We start from the raw sequence: 22,506 nt of genomic DNA on the forward strand, positions 1-22,506 counted from the left end.
AAAGGACTCTATTCCACCGCACTACTGGTCTTCATTAAAAATACAAATACACTTATACATGTATATATATATAATCTCACATGCATGATTTCATCAATCTCATGGGAATGTCATGGCCACTTAATAGTCATGGCTATACACCATGAATATGTTATTTAACCTTTTAAAGCCTCAGCTCCTTCAACCATAAAATAGGGTTGGTCATAAAAGTATCTCTCTTATAGGATTACTGAGAGAATTAAAGGAATCTATGTAAAGCTCTTAGTGTAGTGCCTGGCAGATATTAAATTCTTATAAAGGTTAATTGTATTTATTATCATCTTCTTATATCTCTCATCTATTTAATTTTAGCTATGTAGTGGTTATTGGAGGATAAGTAAAAGAAGGAAAGCTGGAGATATTTGATTTTATTTAGCTGTCATCTGTTGACTTTGATAAGGTCTTCTGAGGTCAAATATGTACTGCTCACCTGCTTGTAAACATCATATAGTAGCTAATGCTGCTAGTTTTCTGGATTCCAGTCAGGTGTAAAAAGCCATTATGGATTCAGTGTCTGTCTTGCTTTCCCAAGACTACTCTAGTCACTTGCTAAGATATGGAAAGTAGAGAGATGTATTTCCTTTCACTTGTCTTGTTATAATGCACTTCAGCTTTGAGTAGAAGGAACTTAAGTGACTAGTGTTTTATCTTCATAAGATTACTGTAAGGATTCAATAAAATAGAGCATATAATATATTTGAAGCCCTAGTGTTCAACACACTGCAAGCTCTCAATCCATATTTGCTACTATTACTACCTTCATACTTTGCAAAACACAGTTATCCTGTGATGGACCAAGAAGTATAATACTACAAACAGCCAGTCCTAAAGTTCTGTATTTGTTATATTTTAGTAGAAAGAATGAAAAATTCTACATTTTTTGGTTTGTTTTACAAAATACACAAACCAAGTTACCAGCTAACAAGATGGAGTTTTAAAAAACCATCCAGTCCAGATGTGGCAAATCAGAAGTGGGAGAAGGAAGCGTATGTGTTGCGTAATGCTGGATCCTTGCTCTTCTCTGTGGGGAGAAACACGCTGACATTCTCCTACCCCCTGATCTGGATAGTTTACCATATATCATGGACATGTAAAACTTTTCAATATTTAACACTATCTGATTTTGACTTTTATCAAGAAATTCCATAAAATAAAAACATACCTCAGAGAATAGCATTTTCCAAATATTATTAACTCCACAAGTTTATTCCACTCTTTTGTTTCCATTTAGAGTAATCCTAAAACAGGGACAGTAGTCACAATAAATGTTCAGTTAAGAACATTTCTGCCACAGGTTATTCCTTAATTGTAATTCAAAATAGAAAACCAGGAGAATAAAATCTACCTTTCATAACTGAGACGGAATTTCAACTGATTCTTCTGTTTTGACTGAATTGAAGAAAACAGCAGGAAGTAAAATATGTATTAATAAGTCATGTGAGACTCCCAAAGCAATCTGTTACCATTAAAAAATATATTTTATGGGGCTATACTTTGAATATTGTCATGAGTAATGCCTCCATTTTAGTTTAAGTTATATGACTTGAGGTTATTATATTGAAATATTCAAAATTCTCTTTGACACACATACACACCTCTTTAAACACACAAACCACACAAGCTCAGAATGTCAGCTGTCATGTCAAACACAGAGGGAAGACATTTTCCTTTCTCAAACCTGCATTTGGCTCCTTTGGGAGTAGAGAATGAAACTTCCTTAACACAAAAGGAGGTGTTTAAGATGTTTCTATTTGTATAACATTGTAAATTCTCTTTAGCATTTTTTCCCAGACTTACTTTTGAACGTGAAATTATATATAGAACAAAGCTTCAGAGCCCCTATACCATTTTATACGTTTAAAACTTAGGTTATATCTCAGGAGCTATTCACTAACAGTGTTTAAAAGTAAATCCATTATCGCAACAAGAGAAGAAAACTACAGACCAATATCTGATGAATATTGATGCAAAATTCCTGAACAAAATACTAGCAAACTGAATTCAATGACACTTTAAAATGATTATACACCATGACTAAGTTGGATTCATACCTCAAATGTAAAGATGATTCAATATATGAAAATCAACCATTGTAAGACACCATATTAACAGAACGAATGACAAAACCCACATAATCATCTCAGTTGATGCAGAAAAAGCATTTGACAAAATTCAGCACCCTTTCATGATAAAAGCACTCAACAAACTAAGAATAAAAGAAAACTGCCTCAACATAATAAAAGCCCTATATGAAAAGCCCACAGTCAAAATCAGACTCAGTAGTGAAAGAGTATAAGTTTTTCCTCTAAAATCGGGAACAATGCAAGGATTGCTACTCTAGCCTCTCCTATTTAACTTAATGTTAGAACTCCTAGCCAGAGCAGTTAGATAAGGGAAAGAAATAAAAGGCATCCAAATTGGAAGGGAAGATGTAAAACTGTCCCTGTTTGCAGATGATATGATCTTGTATGTAGAAAGCCCTAAAGATGCCATGCAAAAAAACTCCAAACTGTTAAAACTAATGAACAATTTAAGGAAAGTTTCAGAACACAAAATCAATTGTGTTTCAGTACATTAACAATGAACCATCTAAAAATGAAATTAAGGAAAGAATCCCACCTACAATAGCATCAAGAAGAATAAAACACTTAGGAATAAACTCAGCCAAGGAGGTGAAAGACCTGTACACTGAAAGCTACAAAACATTGCTAAAAGAAATAAAAGAAGATACAAATAAATGGAAAGACATTCCATGTTCATGGATTAGAAGACTTAATATTGTCAAAATGTCTATCTACCCCAAATAATCTACAGATTCAATTCAATCCCTATCAAAATCTCAATGGCAATATTTGCAGAAATAGAAAAAAATCTTAAAATGCATGTAGAATCTCAAGGAACCCTGAATAACCAAAACAGTCTTGAAAACAAAGAACACAGATGGAGGCCTCACACTTCCTGATTTCAAAACATACTACAAGTGGGACTTCCCTGGTGGTCCAGTGGTTGAGACTTCGCCTTCCAATGCAGGGGGTATGGGTTTGATGCCTGGTCGGGGAGCTAAGATCCCACATGCCTCATGGCCAAAAAACCAAAACATGGAACAGAAACAGTATTATAACAAATTCAATAAAGACTTTAAAAATGGTCCACATCAAAAAAATCTTTTAAAAAACCCCAAAAAACATACTACAAGTAATAATAACCAAAGATAGACATATAGACCAATGGAACAGAGAGCCCAGAAATAAACTGTTCCGTATATGATTAGATGATCTTTGACAAGCGTGCCAAGACTACACAATGAGGAAAGGATAGTCTGTTCAACAAATGGTGTTGGATATCCACGTGCAAAAGAATGAAGTTGGGCCCCAAGAGGATAGCTACTGTCAAAAGAACAGAAAATAACAAATTTTGGTGAGGATGTGAAGAAATTAGAACTCTTGTGTACTACTGGTTGGAATGTAAAATGGTGCAGCCATTATGGAAAACAGTATGGAGGGTTCCTCAAAAAATTAGAAATAGAATTACCATATGATCCAGCAGTCCCACTTCTGGGTATGTATTCAAAAGAATTCAAAGCAGAATCTCAAAGAAATATGTGCACACCAATGTAAATTGCAGTATCATTCACAATGGCAAGAGGTGGAATCAACCCAGATGTCCACTGATGGGTGAATGGAAAAAGAAAACATGGCATATATATAAAGTGGGATATTATGCAGCTTTAAAAAAGAAGGAAATCCTGTCATATCTACAATATGGGTGAACCCTGAGGACATTACACTAGATGAAATAAGCTGGTCACAAAAAGACAAAATACTGTATTGATTCCACTCATATGAATTATTTAAAATAGTCAAAATCATAGAAAGAGAAAGCAGAGAGGTGGTTGCTAAGGATTGTAGGGAGGGAAAAGAGAGGATTAGATTTTAATGGGTAGAGTATCAGTTCTGCAAGATGAAAAAGTTTGAGAGATCTGTTGTACAGCAATGTGAATATATTTTAACACTACTTAACTGTACACTTAAAAATGGAAGATGGGGGCTTCCCTGGTGGCGCAGTGGTTGAGAATCTGCCTGCCAATGCAGGGGACACAGGTTCGAGCCCTGGTCTGGGAGGATCCCACATGCCGCGGAGCAACTAGGCCCGTGAGCCACAACTACTGAGCCTGCGCGTCTGGAGCCTGTGCTCCGCAACAAGAGAGGCCGCGATGGTGAGAGGCCCGCGCGCCGCGATGAAGAGTGGCCCCCGCTCGCCGCAACTGGAGGAAGCCCTCGCACAGAGACGAAGACCCAACACAGCCAAAAATAAATAAATAAATAAATAAATTTATATTAAAAAAAGAAAATGGAAGATGGTAGATTTAATGTTAGGGCTTTTCATTATAATGAAGTAAATTAATTATAATACGAGCCAACTTTTATCACCCACATACAAATTAAGATCTTAAATTCTGCAACAAATAAAAAATGGCTGGCATAGATCTTTTTAAAAGTAAAATTGCTTTGTTCTAGGGCAGACTGAACTAAGTTGGTCAAATGTGAGAAGAAAATGTCTTCCACAAACAAGTATGGCAGTTTAAAGGAACAATCCCTTAAATAACAAACCATGGCTTTAAAGGCCCAGAATTGGCAAGGGATGCCTTTCAAAGAGGCCCACAAACAACTATATAATTAAATTTGATGCTTCTTTTTCTAACAATGTATGTTTGGAACACTCTGCTCGGAATATAAAATTCCAAAGGAAATGGACTGCATGGTCATCACCATCCGTGAAGTTGGCACTGACCCCCATTTCTCCCATGGAATCATGTCAGATGGGATGTTAGTTTAACAAAATCACAATAGTTGATAGGAATTTGGGCTAGGATCCTCATTCATTAAGTTCTTAGGGAGCTGAGCGAAAGAAATAAGCAATCACAGTAACATGACGATTATGTGAATTCTAGGTATACTAAATCCAAATAGCGCTCAACTTATAGAAAGAACTCTGTCCTGGGGGAATCAAGCGATCTGGACTCAGAGTCCAACTTCTTCACTTACTCAATAGAAGTGTTACCTTGTATGAACTACATACATTCTTTGTGTCTCAGTTTCTATGGCTTAAATTAAGGCTTATTATACATACTTCATATATGAATACTATGAACACTAAATAAAATACTCTATGTGAAAGTAGTCAGCCCAGAATCTGGGGAAGAGTCCAGTGCAGACTGAGACCTCAAATCCTTGTTTGAATCTCTGGAACCTCATCAAGTTTGCCGTTAAATTTCATTCTCACCCTGCAGGGCTTTTGGGAGGTAATGAATAAGCAAATCTCTTTACGACTCTCGGGCATAACAGGTACTTAGAAAAGAGTTATTTTTTCTAATTATTTCTAAACTATTATTTACCATTTCCATTATATTTTCAATCAGTATTATTGGAATTAATAGTGTTAGAAATCCAGAGACCAAATATTACACGGGGGCTAAATTAAAACCTGATGCAGGCAAGCAAATTATGAAACACAAACTCCCCACATGGAAATTAACATCATCTCAGAGACATTATTAGTCACAGCAATGAGGAACTAAAATTTTGATCTCCTAAAATATGAAGAAAATGCCTTCAGAGGACATGTGCTTTTATGCCAAGTTTCTTTGGTGGCCAAATTCACACCATGTACATAATGTTCAGAAAAATCAGTCTTTTAGCTCTGTTGGTCCCCAAAAGATCCAGGGCTAATGCCACATTCAGATTTGCATGTCTTCTTTTGGGAATGGCTTGAATAATGGAGAAATGGGATTTTTGTTCAAGTAAGCTTTCCTCTGGTTATAAACAATGATTGTCTCAATACAAATTATCCCTGTATCCACTCTCCTGGTGTGGGTGGGGGCTTGCGTGGGGGGCTAAGGTACAGCCAGACTTCACTCGATGGATTGACCTCCCAGAGGGAATCCCCCCGGGTCTGAAGGCCACCTTGACTTCTACTGCAGGTACAAGTGGCTGATTGTTAGACTCACAAGGTTGTTAAGCTTTCTGAAACAGGAATTTAGCATAGAGTTAAGAGTGTGGCTTCTGGAGAGACATACCTGGTTTCAAATTCAGCTCTGTGATCTTGGGCAAGTTATTGAAGATTTCTAAGTCTATTTCCCTTTTTTTAGAAAATGGACATCATAAAACCTTCTTTGCCAAGGGTGGTTAAGAGAAGTAGAATGAGATGTTAAACACAGAGCTTTTGGTTGAGGGCCTGGCACATAGCAAGTACTCAACAGATGTTAGCTATTATTATTTACAGGTTTGATGTCTCATATTGAATCTGAGTCTCTTTATGGGCACTGAGGATGAAAGGGTAGTGGAAATCAGTAGAGGGTGCCCTTTGTGGTATTAGCAACTGCAAGTCCTGAAAAGGGCCTGGCCGGAGACCTTCTAACAATGTAGATGACTAGTGTAGGTAGAGCCAGAGAGAGAGAGAGAGATTACAGAGATTTCTTTATGGAGGGTATATTTTATTTCCCTTGAGCAGGAAAGAAGGTCTTGCAAATGCATTCTGAATGCTGAATCTGCATGGACTTTTTTTAAAGACACTAGTTTCTTGGACTTTCGTTTGGCCCCTGACCCTTTCTGACTTTTAGATTTCTTTCTCCATTTTCCAAAATTAAGTTCCTTGTTCACACATTATCCAAAGTGAAGCACCCCGTAGTGTGTGTTAGTGATCACAGATGGAGGGTGCGTATGGGAGGAGGAGCTATAGTCGTCTCCATAATGCATGAAGAAAACAGTGAAGTGCATCCCTTGCAAGGACATAATGGAGCTTGCTGAGGCTCTTTTGCATAAGGAACTGTTCCTGAGAGCCCACATTATTCATCAGCCAACAGTGCAGCAGTGTGTGAGTGGGCCGAGCAACAGGATGAGGACGCCAGGGAAAGGATTCTTAGTTTTGGCTTCACCACAAACTTTCTAGGTGACCTTGAGCAAGTCCAGTAACTTTGTGTCCTATTTTATTTGTCTTACAGTAAGTGGGTTGAGAGGAGAGACAGTCACAGCTTCCTAGACCAACATGAACCTCGGGAAGTCATCTTAGCCCATTCTCCCATGTCATGAAAACTATACTTCCAACCATTATCAGAGAGGTAATCCTTCCTCCTGCCTTCTCTTCTTCCTCTTACCTCCCTCTCTTCTTTCCCTCCTTTGTTTCCCTTTTATGATTCTTAAATTGTTGTAGAGGCATGTTTGATTATGCCAACGATCTCAAACTGCAGTGCCTTCAGGGGCCAGGTAGGTCAAGTCAGTTGAGTTGAACACAGAAGGAAGTAGTGATCATGTAAAAAGCTGGAGAGTGTGCACTCCAAGAGGCATCCATGGATGTTTATAACTGTACAAGCTAAAAAAATCTGCTTTCTGAGGCCTTTTATGGCGTGTGGCCAGTCTGACACCTCTGAATTATTTAAATATCACCATAAATAACCATTATCACCAATAATGTGGAGCTAATGGGAGGATCTGATAATTAGATATCAATTTTCAAATATTATTGGCAAATACTCCATATATGAAAACCTATAATTAGAAACAGTATATTATGGTGTGACTCTTTGCTCTGAAGAAAACCTGTTTAGTGCTTTTTAAAAAACCATTACATTAACAAAAATTCATCTTAACACTCCTTTTCTTTTGGAAGACCTACTTTTAAAGGCAGGCAGAACCTTAGAGATACCCTCCCTAGGTGATCCAGGATGACACAGTTAATTGGCAGAGGAACAAAATAAAACACAAGTGTCTTGATCCCCGATTCAGCATTTCCTGCTCTGACCACTTTAAAATTCTGTGTTGGTTTTTCTGGTTCCCAGAGAAAAATTTGGTTGTCCTTTCCTTAATTTTATTTTCTTCTTGTATTTGTTATTCTTAATTAACAAAGACTCAAAAATTCTCTGGCACACTTAGGCAGTACAAATGCACTAGTGTGTAAAGCAGAGGATGGACACAAGTGATCTTTTGATTCCCCCTCATTTTCCTTCCTCTTTTGGGCCGGGCAAATCCATCGCACCGCAGGTGCAGCATCAGCCAACACCTCTGGGAAAAGCTCAAAGGCACAGCTGGTCTCCAAGCTGAGGGTATAAGCTGGAGCCACAATTCATTAGGTTCCTGAGAGGAACTGGGCATGGACAGCACATTAGCCGTTGTAGGAGGGTTGGCCAGGGATGGTAAACAGGGCAGGCTAGGACTGTATGAACTGAAGAAGTACAAAAGAAAATTGTAAAAAGGTGAAAGAAAAACGAAAGCCAAAAGCCCAGAGCCACCTGGCATGAATCCAAATCGAAGTAGGTGGCTTGGCATGATGAGGAAGGTGCTTGTGGAAGAGCCCTGGGGAAGAACATCTACTTCAGATTCTGATTTGGCTTCAACTGATCAAAGGCAAGCAGGCTAGCCTCCCTTTGAAATATGAGGAACACAAACTGTGAAAGTTGGATAAGGCCTTAGAGATCACCTGGCACATCTAAAAAAACCTCTCATTTCACAGAGGACACCTCAGAGAGGTGAGATCACACATTTGGAGGCCAAGCTTGACTGCATTCCATTCCTACTCTCCAAACACAGGGTCCTTTACAGAACCCTACGCTGCTTCACTTAGTCTGGGATTAGTTGAAATTCATATTCTGGCAGGGTCTAAATGGGCAGGGTCCAAAACTCTCTGAAGAATGTTGGCCTCTAGTACTCCATTAATCAGTTACCATTTATTAGACACATAGGAAAACATCATTCAATTTAGGAAGAGTGCTGTGGCTTGTTTAGTAACCTGTGTCTTGACCTTTGCTTAGGTAGATCAGAGATAGGGTGGACAGCTCAATCAATCATGCTGATGGCCAACTTATTACAAAAAATTAAGTCAGGTCATCTAAACAATGTTCACTGATTTTTTAAAACATGGCAGTGAATTGATTATAATGGTTGATTTGTTCTATAACTTTAATTTGTAAAATGCATAAATTGAACTTCTTTTAATTTGATGGATTGTGTGTTGCAAACTCTATAAGGGCATAGATATTCAAATGTAAGAAGCGTAAAGTGGATGAGTAGGAGTTGGAAAGTGAGCATTCAAGACAGGAGATGCTTCATGAATAATAATAATAATGAATTAGCTAACTTTATTAATAGATTTACTTTAATAGAAGACTTACTATGTACTAACCACGATAGTGAGTGACTTGCACGTATATGGTATAAAGTGTGATCGTCCCTATTTTTCATAGAGAGGTCAAGTCGCTTGTCCAAGATCTCAAATGAGACTGAGTCAAGGATATAAGGCTCATGCCCTAATACTGTCTAGCTCTGAATCTTATCTAGTTTGGAGGTAGTTCGAAAATCAGAGTGGTGCAGAGATTGGAGTATTAGATGAAGAATTAGGTGACCCGAGTCCTTAGCTCTGGTTTTTCCTCTGACTCAGATCATGCTGGCCATCTTTCCTGCCTGTAAATGGTGAGGTTGGGCAAGTCTAGATGATGTCTTAGGACTCCTTCAGCTCCAGGATTTTAAGTATTCGACGCTTCTTTTTCTGAGTTTCTACTCTTAATAGCACCCATGTAAGCAGCACTTCTTATGCCTGCGAAAAACCTTCACAACAAGGAAAAAGACTAATCTTCAAAACACCCATGTGAGGCAGATAAATGATGATCCCCTTCCAACAGGTGAGGAAACCAAGGCCCAGAGAGTTAGACTAATCTGTCCAAGGTGACGTACGTAGTTCAAGGATATGGACCTAGCTCTGTCTGCCTCTTTAGACCATTTCTTTTTTTAAAAAATTGCTAAACACAGGTTCTCTTAAAAAGCCTGGATCAAAGGCAATGTCATTTTTGGAATTAAGAATATGTCACACATTTATTTTAATGAGACAATGCTAATTAAATCTTTACATGCTGGTTACTTAGGGTTTCAATTTTGCAGTTTAATGGTAAACCCCTTGAAGGAATTCTCCTTTGCAAGCATTATGCTAAAAAAAGTGCATATACCTCTCTACCTTTAGAGAGGTTGAATGACAACCCAAGCATTTCCATTTCCAAATGAGTTAAATCCTTCGCCAAACAAAGAAACCAAAAATAAAGCAAGGGATGGGCATTTACCAACACATTTACGTATTTATCTTAATTACCCTGGCTGCAAAGATGTAAACAATAAGCAGAGGGAGTTAAATTGTTAGCCCAAGAAAGATAGTAAGCATCTTTTCCAAATAATGAGGTATTTTCTAGCCTTGTAGACACTTCCCATTTTTACATCTAATGTTTGTTGTGGAGTCGTTTTGGCTGAGTAGTGGACATAATAATAGCAGTCAGTACTTGCTAACAGCAGTCAGCTCTTACAGTGCCACAGGCACTGCACTAAGCACTTTACATAAATTATTGCATTTAATGCTCACAACCCTATGAGGTAGGAAACATTAATTTTTCTATTTTTATGGATGATGAAATGGAGACTCAGAAAAATGAAATAAGCTGGCCAAGATCTTGGAGCCAGTAGAGTGGTGGAGAGTCTGTATGAATCCAGGCACCTGAGGCCAGAGCCCAAATCATGCTCCTCTTCTATCCCAATCTGTCTGGGCAGGGGGAGTCCTTGCCAATATTTTAATCTGCCAGGACTAAATTGAGTTTCACGGGGTAGATACCCTGTTTCCGTCTTGTTCACAATGACACTGGCCTGGCATCTACATAGTGGGCACTCCATAAATAAATAAAATAACTAACTGAATCAATTAAAATGTGCTTTCCAGGTACCCAAATATGACAATGATATTAAGCTTGCAAATGTTCAGTCCTACTGGGTCTCTTCTACATTTGGGCTGATATAAACCCTGTGCTTTTAAACGTCACACTTTTATTTAAAATGAAGAAGAAGAAAAAGCTTGCAATTTAGCACATATCTGCTCCCCATCCATCCTCATGCTTGTGATTTATGAAAATCCTGCTCTCTGATTTTTTTTCCAGACTGTGATGAAATCAGGATTCAGACTAAATGCAAAAGAGGTCTAATAAACTGATGCCCGATTTAATTAGATTCATTAAATCAAGCAAATACTCATTGGGTGTTTACTGTGTCACAGGGCCAGAAAGACCAGACCCTGCCCTTAAAGAATTTATAATCCTGTGGAGAGAGAATAAGACAAATACACAAGTGACTGTAAAATAAGATACATGTCAAAAGGAAGGAAGGAGTGAGTAGATATGTGGATCCTTGGGAAGGAGAGATCAGAGTTGCCAACATGTGACAGCTCCATCGGCGCTCTCCAATCCAACCCTCTGATGACAGACATGTTCTGTATTGGCACTTCCCAATAGGGTACTGAGTAAGCTACTGAGTACTGGAAATGTAGCCAGTATGAATGAGAAATGGAATTAAACATTTTTATTTCAACTTATTTCAATTACATGTAAATAGCCAGCAGCTACCATATTGGGCAGCAGAGCCCTAGATCTACAAACTTAGCTGTTCATTACCCAGGGATCTTTTTAAGAATGCAGATTCTGGGCTTCCCTGGTGGCGCAGTGGTTGAGAATCTGCCTGCCAATGCAGGGGACACGGGTTCGAGCCCTGGTCTGGGAAGATCCCACATGCCACGGAGCACCTGGGCCCGTGAGCCACAAGTACTGAGCCTGCGCGTCTGGAGCCTGTGCTCCGCAACAAGAGAGGCCGCGATAGTGAAAGGCCCATGCACTGCGATGAAGAGTGGCCCCCGCTTGCTGCAACTAGAGAAAGCCCTCACACAGAAACGCAGACCCAACACAGCCAAAAATAAATAAATAAAATCATTAAGTAATTAAAAAAAAAAAAGTAAACTTTAAAGAAAAAAAAGATTACTTTAAAAAAGAAAAGAATGCAGATTCTCATTCCTTATGGAGATTTTGATGAAGTTGGCCTGGGATAGGGTTTGGGTGTATAAAGCTGCACATGGGTCTCTAAAGCAGACCAAGTTTAATACTCCAGCCTCAGGCTATCCTAGCTGGGCTCTGCCCTATCACCACTCACAGGCTCAGAGAGTCTGGCAGCCACATTGGCCTGGGCCTGATAACTGCAAAGATGTCACTTGACTTGCCTTTGCTCTAAGCCACTCTGTTTCCTTTCTCTACCTACTCAACCAAATGTTTTTAGAGCTGACCCAAACTCTAAGCTAATATATAACTGAGGTCCAAGGTTGTGTTTTATTCCTCTTGGTAGGCACTGTACCACAGTGCCTGGCCTATGAGTGGTATATAAATGTTGGCTGAAACAACCAAGATATGTCACAAAACACATTTTCAACAGCCTTCCACTCATGGGGCCTGCCACCCTGGAGAACAAAGTCCACCTGAAACAGGTGTATGGATGATGGTGTGCAAAAAGCAAATACAGGAAAGCCAATGCACTCTTTAAAAGATTCATAATTTGACTCCAGAAGGAAAGTCATAAAGAAAGAATTCTTCTGTCCAGAATCTCAGGATAAGGCAAACAAGTCTGGACTCCTGCCTTCAAACCAAGTATCAGAGTGCACCACTGTTCTCCTTACCCTCTTTGAAAATAGTTGTCAGAAACCATCCTGCATAAAAACTAACCTAAACAAAAAATATCTATCCCTGTAGCAAATGCCATGATTCTTTGTCTATTTCCTAAAGACAAGGCTGAGTGTAGGAAACTTTTTAGAAATTAAGAATTTTTGATGGTGTTTGCTACACAGTGCCTGGTAGAGTGCTGAGTGTTTAGGGGGCGCTCAGAATCGGTTGTGGAATGAATAGGCCTTTAGGTGCTAATGCCCCTATCTGTTCTGTGTTTTAAGCATTTTAGTTGGCTCCCATCAAAAACATTTGTCATTTTGGGATCATACCCTTGGGCAAGATAATAGTAGAAGACATGAGATAAAAGTAATGCTAAAAACTAGCAAGGCAAATTCATATTATGGTAGGAAAGATGGAAATCGTTTTTGAGAACTCAGGAAATGATCTCTATATTTCCCTCTAGAAGAAAGGGGATGGGAAAACATGCCAACTGATAAGGCAGCTCTTGAGAAGATGAGAGTAAACTCAGGATTTGGAGCCAACAGATTGAATTAAAATCTGGCTCTGCATGCATGAGAGTCACTTTTCTAGACTCCAAGTCCTCCTTTGAGAGCAGTGTGAGCTTCCTTTCTTCCTGGGGTCGTTTAAAAGGCTCAAATGAATTGTCCTCCCTCAAAAAGATATGTTGAAGTCCTAACCCCTGGGACCTCAGAAAGTGACCTTTTTTGGAAATAGGGTTGTTGCAGATGTAATTAGTTAAGATGGGGTCATACTGGCACAGGGTGGGCCCCTAATCCAATATAACTGGTGTCCTTATAAGAGGGAAGATGATGTGAATACAGGGACACACAGGGAGAATGCCCTGTGTCAATGAAGGCAGAGACTGGAGTTATACAGCTACACCAGTACACAAGGAGCACCAGTTTGCCAGCAAACCCCCAGATGCTAGGAGGGGGCAAGGAAGGGACCCTCTGCAGGTTTCAGAGGAAGCATGACCCTGCTGATATCCTGATACCTTGATTTCAGACTTCTAGCCACCCAGACTGTGAAACAACAAATTTCTGTTGTTTACGTCACCCAGTTTTTGGTACTTTATTATGGCAGTCCTGAAAATAATACAGTGCTGTATGTGTATTAACTACTTTCCTAATTATTTTTACATGAATGCTTATTTTATTTAATATTTAAGGTGCTCACTCTCCTCACCACCTTTCTCCCCACTGCATACCTACAACACATACACTGGTTATGAAAAGAGGTTGTTTTCTACCATTGCCTATACATCGTATGGATAGGGAGATACCCATTCTGAATTTTAAACGTCGTGGTAAACTCGATGATCTTGGGAGCTTCTTCTCTAGGACTTAGCAAGCAAGACTAATACTTACTCATGAGCTATCTCAGCTCTATGCCAAAATCATTTTTCCTCCACTGTTTTGAAAGTCATATGCCAGTTACAGTTTGCAGACTTCCTGAACCTACAGTCTTTCAAATCCCTTTTAAACCTCAGATTCTAAGACAGGCAAAGGAAGCTGGACCAGGAAAAAAAATTTTTTTTCTGTTTACATTACTTGCAGGATCAAGAAAGTTTTTTTTTTTCTTTCTTTCTTTGTAAGAAATGAGCTATTTGCATAACTGGAATCATAAAGTAGCAATTTAACATTATTGAATTGAGAAACCGACAGAAGGCTAAACAGAACAAAACATGAACCAACAACTGGGCTATTTTTATTGCTCCTTTTTAGTACCAGCAAGTGCAGTGATATAAAAACTACCATGAAATCAATTAATTTTAGTCTTTTAACAAATTATTTTAATTCCTCTCCTGTAATATGTCTATATAAAATAATTGCTCTGTAATTACCGACATGATTAAATGTTAAATAAACGCGAAATCTTTAGTTCGGCAGCCTTAACATGCCTAGAAGGCTAAGTTTCATTACTTCTTTTTAAGAACTTCACAGTGTATTGCTTAGTATTTTCACTGCACACATAGATTTCATCATGCCATGTTAATAAATGTTCCATAAGGAGCCAGTTGCTACAATGGATCTTGATTATACATTCGAAACTACAGATAGACCAACGAAAAAAATAGACTCATCATGGTTGGTACTGAAAGTGCCAATATGTAGGCTGCTAATACAAACGCTGTAGATTTTTGGATGCCAACCAAGTCAAGCAACTCCATTAGATTGTATTAGATTTTCTTTTGCTCTAGACTGAATGAGAGTTTAGTTTGTAATAGTGAAAATAACTTCTCATCAAAAAAATGGCAAACATTTTTACATCCATTTCAGAATATTTATTGCGTTTTTCTTTGCTCTAAGAGTTCTGTACTATCTTTTGTTATATTTTTTTATATCCAGTAGTAATCTTTATTAGCTAACTGACATTTTCACAAAATTTTTATTTAAGAAATGAAAGCATCCAATGTCCTTCAGAGGGGAGCCTATACTTTTAGATCTCATCTAGTAATATTTCTCTAAAGAATCTGACTGCTTAGAATTTGCCAATTAGAAGACTAAGTGCTGTTTAAATCTCAGACTGAGAAAATGTCAAGAACATATCCCTTCCACGTGGTAATGTTCCTTTAAAATTTGGAGACCGACATATAGAAGTATACATATCTTTAATGTAAAAAGTTCCTGCTACTCAAGGTTAAAGACTGCAGTGTTCAGGGGAGTGACAGTATTTGCCCTTCAATTTGATAGACCTTAAGGACATTGTATTTCTACAGAATGCCATCTTTTTTAAAGAAGCAAAATAAAGCCATCTGTCCCTGAACTCTTAAAATAAACTTGGTTTCAGTTCTTTTTCTAAACTATTTTTATATGACTTTGTTCTAATAAGGACTCAAAGAACCTGATTTTCTTCATCATTGGGAGAGGATAAATATAGCAAAAAGTGTGCCTGCCTGTTCAAACCTTCCCTTTGAAGGCCTGGGGGCTGCAGTGGCTCTCTAAGGAAGAGTGCTAACATAGCCAAAGGCCAGGGATGGGGAGCAGGATATAGAGCAAGAGGGACAGCACCGTGGGAAGTGCTTTGCCTACATTCTCACAGCACGAGATGGTGGTAGATGTGATTATTTTCATTTTATAAATGACCTTAGGGCTCAGTGATCAAGTGACTTGCCAGAATTCCCACAGCTAATTGGTGAAAGAGCCGATATTAAACCCAAGTATGTTACATTCTGAGTGAGAACCCTTTCTGTGAACCCACTTGCCTCAGTGTTCTTTTTTTTTTCTTTTTAATACATTTATTTACTTATTTATTTATGGCTGTGTTGGGTCTTCGTTGCTGTGCGCGGGCTTTCTCTAGTTGCGGCGAGCGGGGGCTACTCTTCGTTGCGGTGCGCGGGCTTCTCATTGCGGTAGCTTCTCTTGTTGCAGAGCACAGGCTCTAGGCGTGCGGACTTCAGTAGTTGTGGCACGTGGGCTCAGTAGTTGTGGCTCGCGGGCTCTAGAGTGCAGGCTTAGTAGTTGTGGCTCACGGGCCTAGTTGCTTCACGGCATGTGGGATCTTCCCGGACCAGGGCTGGAACCCGTGTCCCCTGCATTGGCAGGCAGATTCTTAATCACTGCACCACCAGGGAAGCCCCGCCTCAGTGATGTTATGGGACCTCCAGTAAGTAGCGTGAATACACTGCAGCGTTCTCCCAGGTACACAGAATAAAACTAACTTGTAAAGTAAAACCTTGGTTAACCAGAAGATTAGGCTCAGGGAATTTGCAAATTTAAAGGTTTCCTAGAAAGCTTTTTGCTTCAGTCTCTAATACCCACTTTCTTGCCTTTGATAATGGTAGTTAAATTTTTGTTTTTTTAAAAGACATTTTTTCTTCAAGGCCTTGATAATGAACACATATTGGAAATTTTTTAAAAATCTAAAGCCTTGGTTATTAACTTATTTTCTTCTAATTTCCCATTTTCTCCTAAAAGTGGACTCTAGAGGAAAAGAATTCCAGTTAATTAGGATTTTAGTAATCTGGTTTTTAAATTGTTTTAGTAAATTAAAATCAGGTGAAAGCTACCTCCCTGAATTTGAACTAGTTTCTTATTATAGATTCTCTTTGATGCCAGTGTGTTCACCTATGTTAGTATGCATTCGAAACTAATGGTCCAATACTCAAAGTACTTCCGCTCGTGGATGACCTGGATGCCATAAATCCACCAGAGCACATTAGTGGGCTGGTCCTTAATTACACAGTGTAGGCTTTGTGTAATCAATGGTGCAAAGGAACAGCTGAGAACATTAAGATGCCAGCAGGCATTGTAAATCATAATGCATTCTATAGTCTCTTCAATTCATGTGTCTTATTAAATTAAAAGTAAAAAGAATAGTTTCAGTTAAATATCTGTATGGCCATCATAACCATTAAAATATAAAATAATCCAATGCTATTATAAGATCATCTTTATTACTTTCCCTGGTTTTCTAATGGAAATTGTAGTTACTTTTTGAACCTTAACTATAGGAATGATTTTTTTTTTTTAAGTTATTTTGGACTTTTTTTTTTTTAATTTATTTATTTATTTGCTGTGTTGGGTCTTCGTTTCTGTGCGAGGGCTTTCTCCAGTTGCGGCGAGCGGGGGCCACTCTTCATCGCGGTGCGCGGGCCTCTCACTGTCATGGCCTCTCCCATTGCAGAGCACAGGCTCCAGACGCGCAGGCTCAGTAGTTGTGGCTCACGGGCCTAGCCGCTCCGCGGCATGTGGGATCTTCCCAGACCAGGGCTTGAACCCGTGTCCCCTGCATTAGCAGGCAGATTTTCAACCACTGTGCCACCAGGGAAGCCCCAGGAATGATATTTTTAATGAAGCAAAATTAAAGTTATCTCTTAGAAAGGTTGACTAAATAAAAAGGTTATTTCATAATAAAGTACATTTTAGAATAAAATGCAGTGCAATCTTATCTATCTAGGACTAACATACACCTTAAAAGCTTTCTGTAGAGTTTTAGGTTTAAGAGTACACTATTTAAACTGTGGAATGTTCCACTGGTTATAATAGTGATGAAATATATTAATGTTGTTTTATTATTACTTCAAGTTATATTTAAATGAGGATAATGAAGACATAATTTGAACACAAGACCAGAAAATGAGAATTATTTTCTTGGAGAATTAAGCAACTTTTAGTAAGCTTCAGCAACTTGGGATAAAATATGGACAGGTAACTTATTTTTGCTTCAGGACTTTTAAGTCTCCAAAATCTAACAAGCACCCATGTTAGCACTCATGAGAAGATTCTGGGTTCAGAAGTATTACCATCAACATGTGGCTGGCAATTAGGTTACTGTACCCTTCAAAGGAACAATAGAAATGAATTAGAATAGTTGACTGGGCAGTTCTTCTGTGTAAGGCACTGTTGAGGAGTGGGGGGAAGCAGGCATCCTAAGTGGAGGTGAAGTTGTATGCAAAGCAGTGGTGTCCTGAGCCAATTGTAAGCATTTCTTTTCACATCCAAGTTTAGAGACATCATGTTGTTAGCTTACGATTGGTCATGGTGAGTGTACTTACACCACAGAAATTGGCAAACACTACGAATCAGGCTTATCTTTTTGGAGATCTGACTGTTAAACATTTACCAGCACACCGCTGGTGTCAAGGCACCAAAGTAGCAGAGGCGGAATAGGTACATGGAATCAGAACTATTTCATTATGAATGAGATTCAAGGTCTCTAAGATAGGAATGGAAATCAAGACAGAAAAGAAGGATGGTGCCTAGCTATGGAGGGCTTTTTATGCTTCACTAAGAAGTATTCTCTCAATTTATTATCATTGTCAGAGACCTAGCAGAAAACAGAAGGTACATTCAAAAGGGAGTGAATAAAGAAAATTTTAAAAAAGGGACCATTTACAAGGCATGGACAAGGTTAAGGTAAACTCACAAAGGATGGCCCAACACCCCTGAGCTAGCTACTGCACGAAGCAGAAGTCAACAGAAACCAGATGGCAAAGGACCCACTGGGACAGTCCATACAATCTGATTCCCAGGTTGCAAAGCAAAGTGGAGTAGGGTGGTTCTGGAGGGGTATGGAAAATATCCAGCACAATCTCATTATCAGTGGGGACCACTAAATGTCTTTTGCAGGGAACTATGGGATCATTTCTACAATTCAGAAAGATTGATCCACCAGCTGTGTGTAAGACAGGAGAGGGAACATAATGGATATGGGGAAACCCACTAAGAAGCATTTTCAATAAGCTAAATAAGAGGTAATGAGAACTGAAATTGGTAAGACTTAAGAAGATCTCAAGAGGCATGGAGAGAAAAGTAGAATAGTAATAAAAGGGTTCAGGGAACCAGAGATGTACTGCTATAAAGCACAGTATAAATATGAAGGATAATGGCATCTTACTGAAAAATAAGTCACTCTATCTCCATCATCTCCTTTGATAACTATTTGGTGATAGTGTCTGAATTAAGTTATATGTCAATACAAAGATGAAGCTAAAACAAATTATTACAGGGGCAGCATGCTAACTCAGTGCTGAAATGATCTCTGTATTATGAACCATAATAATTGAGATCAGGCAGAAAAGTAGATCTCTCCATGGAGGACAGATCAATAACAACTAGGTTTTACGGTCATTAGCACCCTAATGGAATTACTCAGCATCTAAATCTCTTGGAGGATCTTGAACACTCAACATCAGTCACGTCTTTCATGTTAACACCCGGCCAGATGTGGCTAAGTGCAATTTACATAATGGAGATCAGGAACAAGAATGATATTCCACACATGAAACATTTGCATACCAAGCAAGAGGGTTTTAAGATACCCCTAAACTAGTATTTAAAAATTTACATCTGTGGGCAACACAGCTGATGTGTTGTCAGTTAGCCAGTGTCTTAATCAGGGGTTCATCTACAATAAAAGGAAATGTATTACGGGGGAAAAAGGCAATGGAAAGCAGGAAATTAAAGAAGGTATATTAGCTTACTAGACACTCTGTGTCACTCTCACATACATTTTATCTTTAACCAAGAGGTGGAAAAGTTAAGTAACATGCCCAAGACCACACAGAAAGGAAGGAGAGACTTTCTCCTCCTGTGCTCTTTAGCTGTTAGTCTTGGTATGTCAGTCCAAACACGTCAGGCATTGGCATGCCACTCAGCCAGCCCAGGCACCTGAGCCCTTGCTCCTGCAGTTCTTCTCTCCAGGAATTCAAGCCTTCTGTTCTCTTCCCCTTTCCATGACTAGATTCAACACATCGCATCCCTTCTGTACATAATGCAAACTCCCCCTTTGCGGAACTTCATAATAATCTGTCTTGTCTGAACTCCAGTGTACTTTAGAGGAAAGGGGAAAGGAAGGTCTGAGATTAATGGCCCCCCTTTTGCTCTATTCTAAGCCTCACTGGTCTTCTGTTTCTCAAACCCATCGAGCTTCTTCCAACCTCCAAATCTTAGCTTACAAAGCTCCCCCGTGCACCCCATTGCCTGGCTAATTCTCACTTATGCTTGGGATTTTGGTTGAAATGTCACTTCTTTAGGCAGGTCTTCTCTTAGAAGCCTCCATGTAATGTTCTATTCTGGCCTCATGAACTTCTCTTTCACTGGACTTAACACAGCCATACTTTTACATTTTCTTGTGTGATAATCGGATTAATGCTTTTATCCCCCATGAGAAGGCAAGCCCCACATAGGACGGGACTGCATTTCATCTGTTTTGCCCACCACTGTATCCCCAGCTCACACAAAAAGATCTGTACAGAGGTGATGCTGTCAATATTTGCCAAGTGACTGAAGTAAATGACTGTCATGTTCTAAGCATTATAGCAAGAGCTTTCCCACATATCTTCAGAGCAGCCCTGTGGGGTCATATCACTCCTCCATTCTACAGATGAGACAGCTTGGGGAATCAGACAAGTTAAGTCTTTTAACCAAGATCACACAGCTAGTATGTGATAGAGTTGAAATTCAAACCCAGACCCATCTCATCCGAGCCCCTCTTTTTTTCTGTTGTTGTGGAATTTCCACAGACGATCACTTAATTATTTTGTCTTGTCTCTATTCATTCTGTTTCCCCAATGAGTCTCAAAGCTTATTTGGGATGGAAATAACACCTTGTACACTTTTTTCATTCCTCCACATCACCCTGCTAATAGCACTGGATATTCTACATGCATTTAATGAATACTTTTTGATTAATAACACTTCCTTGGCATTAATAACATAAAAGCATCCCCAAATGAGTTCAGCTTTCTATAATAACCTATCTAAAATAGTAATGTACTAACATCTCTGAGTATAAATACAGGTTTAAGAGCTACTAATTTCTACCAAACTATTTAGGAAATAATTTTTTTTTTAATTATTAGAAGAAACAGCATGGCAAAATGAAAAAGAGATATGATATGGAAATCCCTTTCCTCTTTCATCCACTGAATATTTGTAAGTGTGTTTTCCATGTGCCAAGTACTCTTCTAGGTGCCAGGGACTCAAGGCTGAGTAAGCCATAGTCTTTCCCTTAAGGAGCTGTTTGGTGGAGGGGGTGGTATCACAATGATGTGAATAAATAAACTTAAATTAAGATAACACACTATGCTTGAAGTGAGGACAAGGAAATGCGGGAAAGTCAAAGACAGTGTGACTAACTCAGCCTGGAGGAAAACCAGAGTTAAAAGCACCTGGTCCTATACACTAACTGGCTGTGAGATATTGGACAAATTCTTTGTCTCAGGTTTTTTCCTTATCTTTAAACCGGGGATAACAGTTGCTGTGCACCTCCTCTCAGTACACTAGAAAATGCTGTTTATTGGCAAGGGTTACCAGAGGTGACTAACTGGGTGGTACTGGCTGTCCCCAAGGGCTAAGAGTATCAGTATCTCCAATTACCTGTAAATGCACCCAGCTACCAGTTGGGAAGCTCTGATTAGAAGGATTAAACAGACAATGAATATAAGGTTCTCTGTACATAATTATTATTTCCAGCCCTCAAAGAATTCAAAGAAAATGAGGCACTTAATTGTATTCTAACACTCCCATTCATGAGTAAAGGAGAATATGCTAGCTGAAACGGGGTAGAGGCTATAGAAGCTAAATCATAGCAACTTTTTCCTATGTCAATCTACCAGGGGTCTTCTTAAGAGTCACCTGATTTGGCTTGCCCGGTACTTCCTCTTGCTTTGTGACTGACCTGCTCCCAGGAGGACTCTTGGTTACACTGCATTGGGTTCTAATCTGCTCCCAACCAGGAGCTTTGTAGTTTGGTCAAGAAGCAAGAAGATAAATGTTATGAAGATGGTGATACACAGAATCAACAATAACAGTGGTAGCAGCAGGATTTATTGAGCATTTACAAGATGCTAGCCATTGTTCTAAGAGTTTTATACGCCTCAACAACTTTATTATCTAACAATGGATTTCAGAGAGTTGAAGCTTTTGGGTCTGTTAGTTCTAACAATGTCTTGAATTCAGCTCCTCTTTGGGGGATGATAGCTCTGAACTGAACCTTTTCTCTCTGGTTAGAAAATCTGATTCTATGAATCACAACTTAGGAGTATTGTAATATTTTCAGAGAGAGAAAAGAGAGAGTGGATACAAAGCAGAATCTAGAAACAAAAAAGCTCTAATGTATTCATCTGTTTGCCACTTCTTTCAAAGTACATCCGCTGACTCAAGATTTCTTGCATGTCTGGACAAATATAAAGCTCTCTTGGGGTTCATCACAAAAGGTGACAACCGTGTGAACTATCGACTTCTCAAATATCTAGTCTGAATCTTCTTGTCTGTTAAAATACATCCACTTGCCTCCAAAAGAGCATCCAGACACAATAGCAGTCAGAATGCCAGATTTCCACATAATAATACCACTACTACCCATTGCTACTATTTACTAAGTACTTACCTTGGTCCAGGAAATATGCAAAGGGCTTTAGACACATGATCTCATTGAATGAATCCAATGATTCTATAAGGCAGGTTCTATCATTATCCCCATTTTACAGATGAGGATAC

General features: G+C 39.0%; 1 protein-coding gene and 2 long non-coding RNA genes across 8 annotated transcripts in view; 1 reads left to right on the plus strand and 2 right to left on the minus strand.

The window, feature by feature from the left end:
- Positions 1 to 22,506, plus strand: part of LOC309607158 — a 681,872-nt gene that overhangs the window by 345,984 nt on the left and 313,382 nt on the right. The gene's annotated exons all lie outside the window — the stretch shown is intronic.
- The window catches only part of LRRN1 (leucine rich repeat neuronal 1), a 218,014-nt gene that overhangs the window by 185,586 nt on the left and 9,922 nt on the right, over positions 1 to 22,506 (minus strand). The window contains exon 2 of one of the 6 annotated variants that reach the window (XM_082345366.1): positions 1,202 to 1,277. The exons of the other annotated variants lie outside the window; for them this stretch is intronic. The gene's annotated coding sequence lies outside the window, so the exon portion shown is untranslated. The remainder of the gene's footprint in view (positions 1 to 1,201; positions 1,278 to 22,506) is intronic. 6 annotated transcript variants of the gene reach the window in all.
- LOC309607164 overlaps positions 1 to 22,506 on the minus strand; it is a 280,099-nt gene that overhangs the window by 91,173 nt on the left and 166,420 nt on the right. The window lies entirely within an intron of this gene.

This window comes from Balaenoptera borealis (assembly GCF_965194805.1).
Source record: "Balaenoptera borealis genome assembly, chromosome: 12".
Taxonomy (NCBI): Eukaryota; Metazoa; Chordata; class Mammalia; order Artiodactyla; family Balaenopteridae; genus Balaenoptera; species Balaenoptera borealis.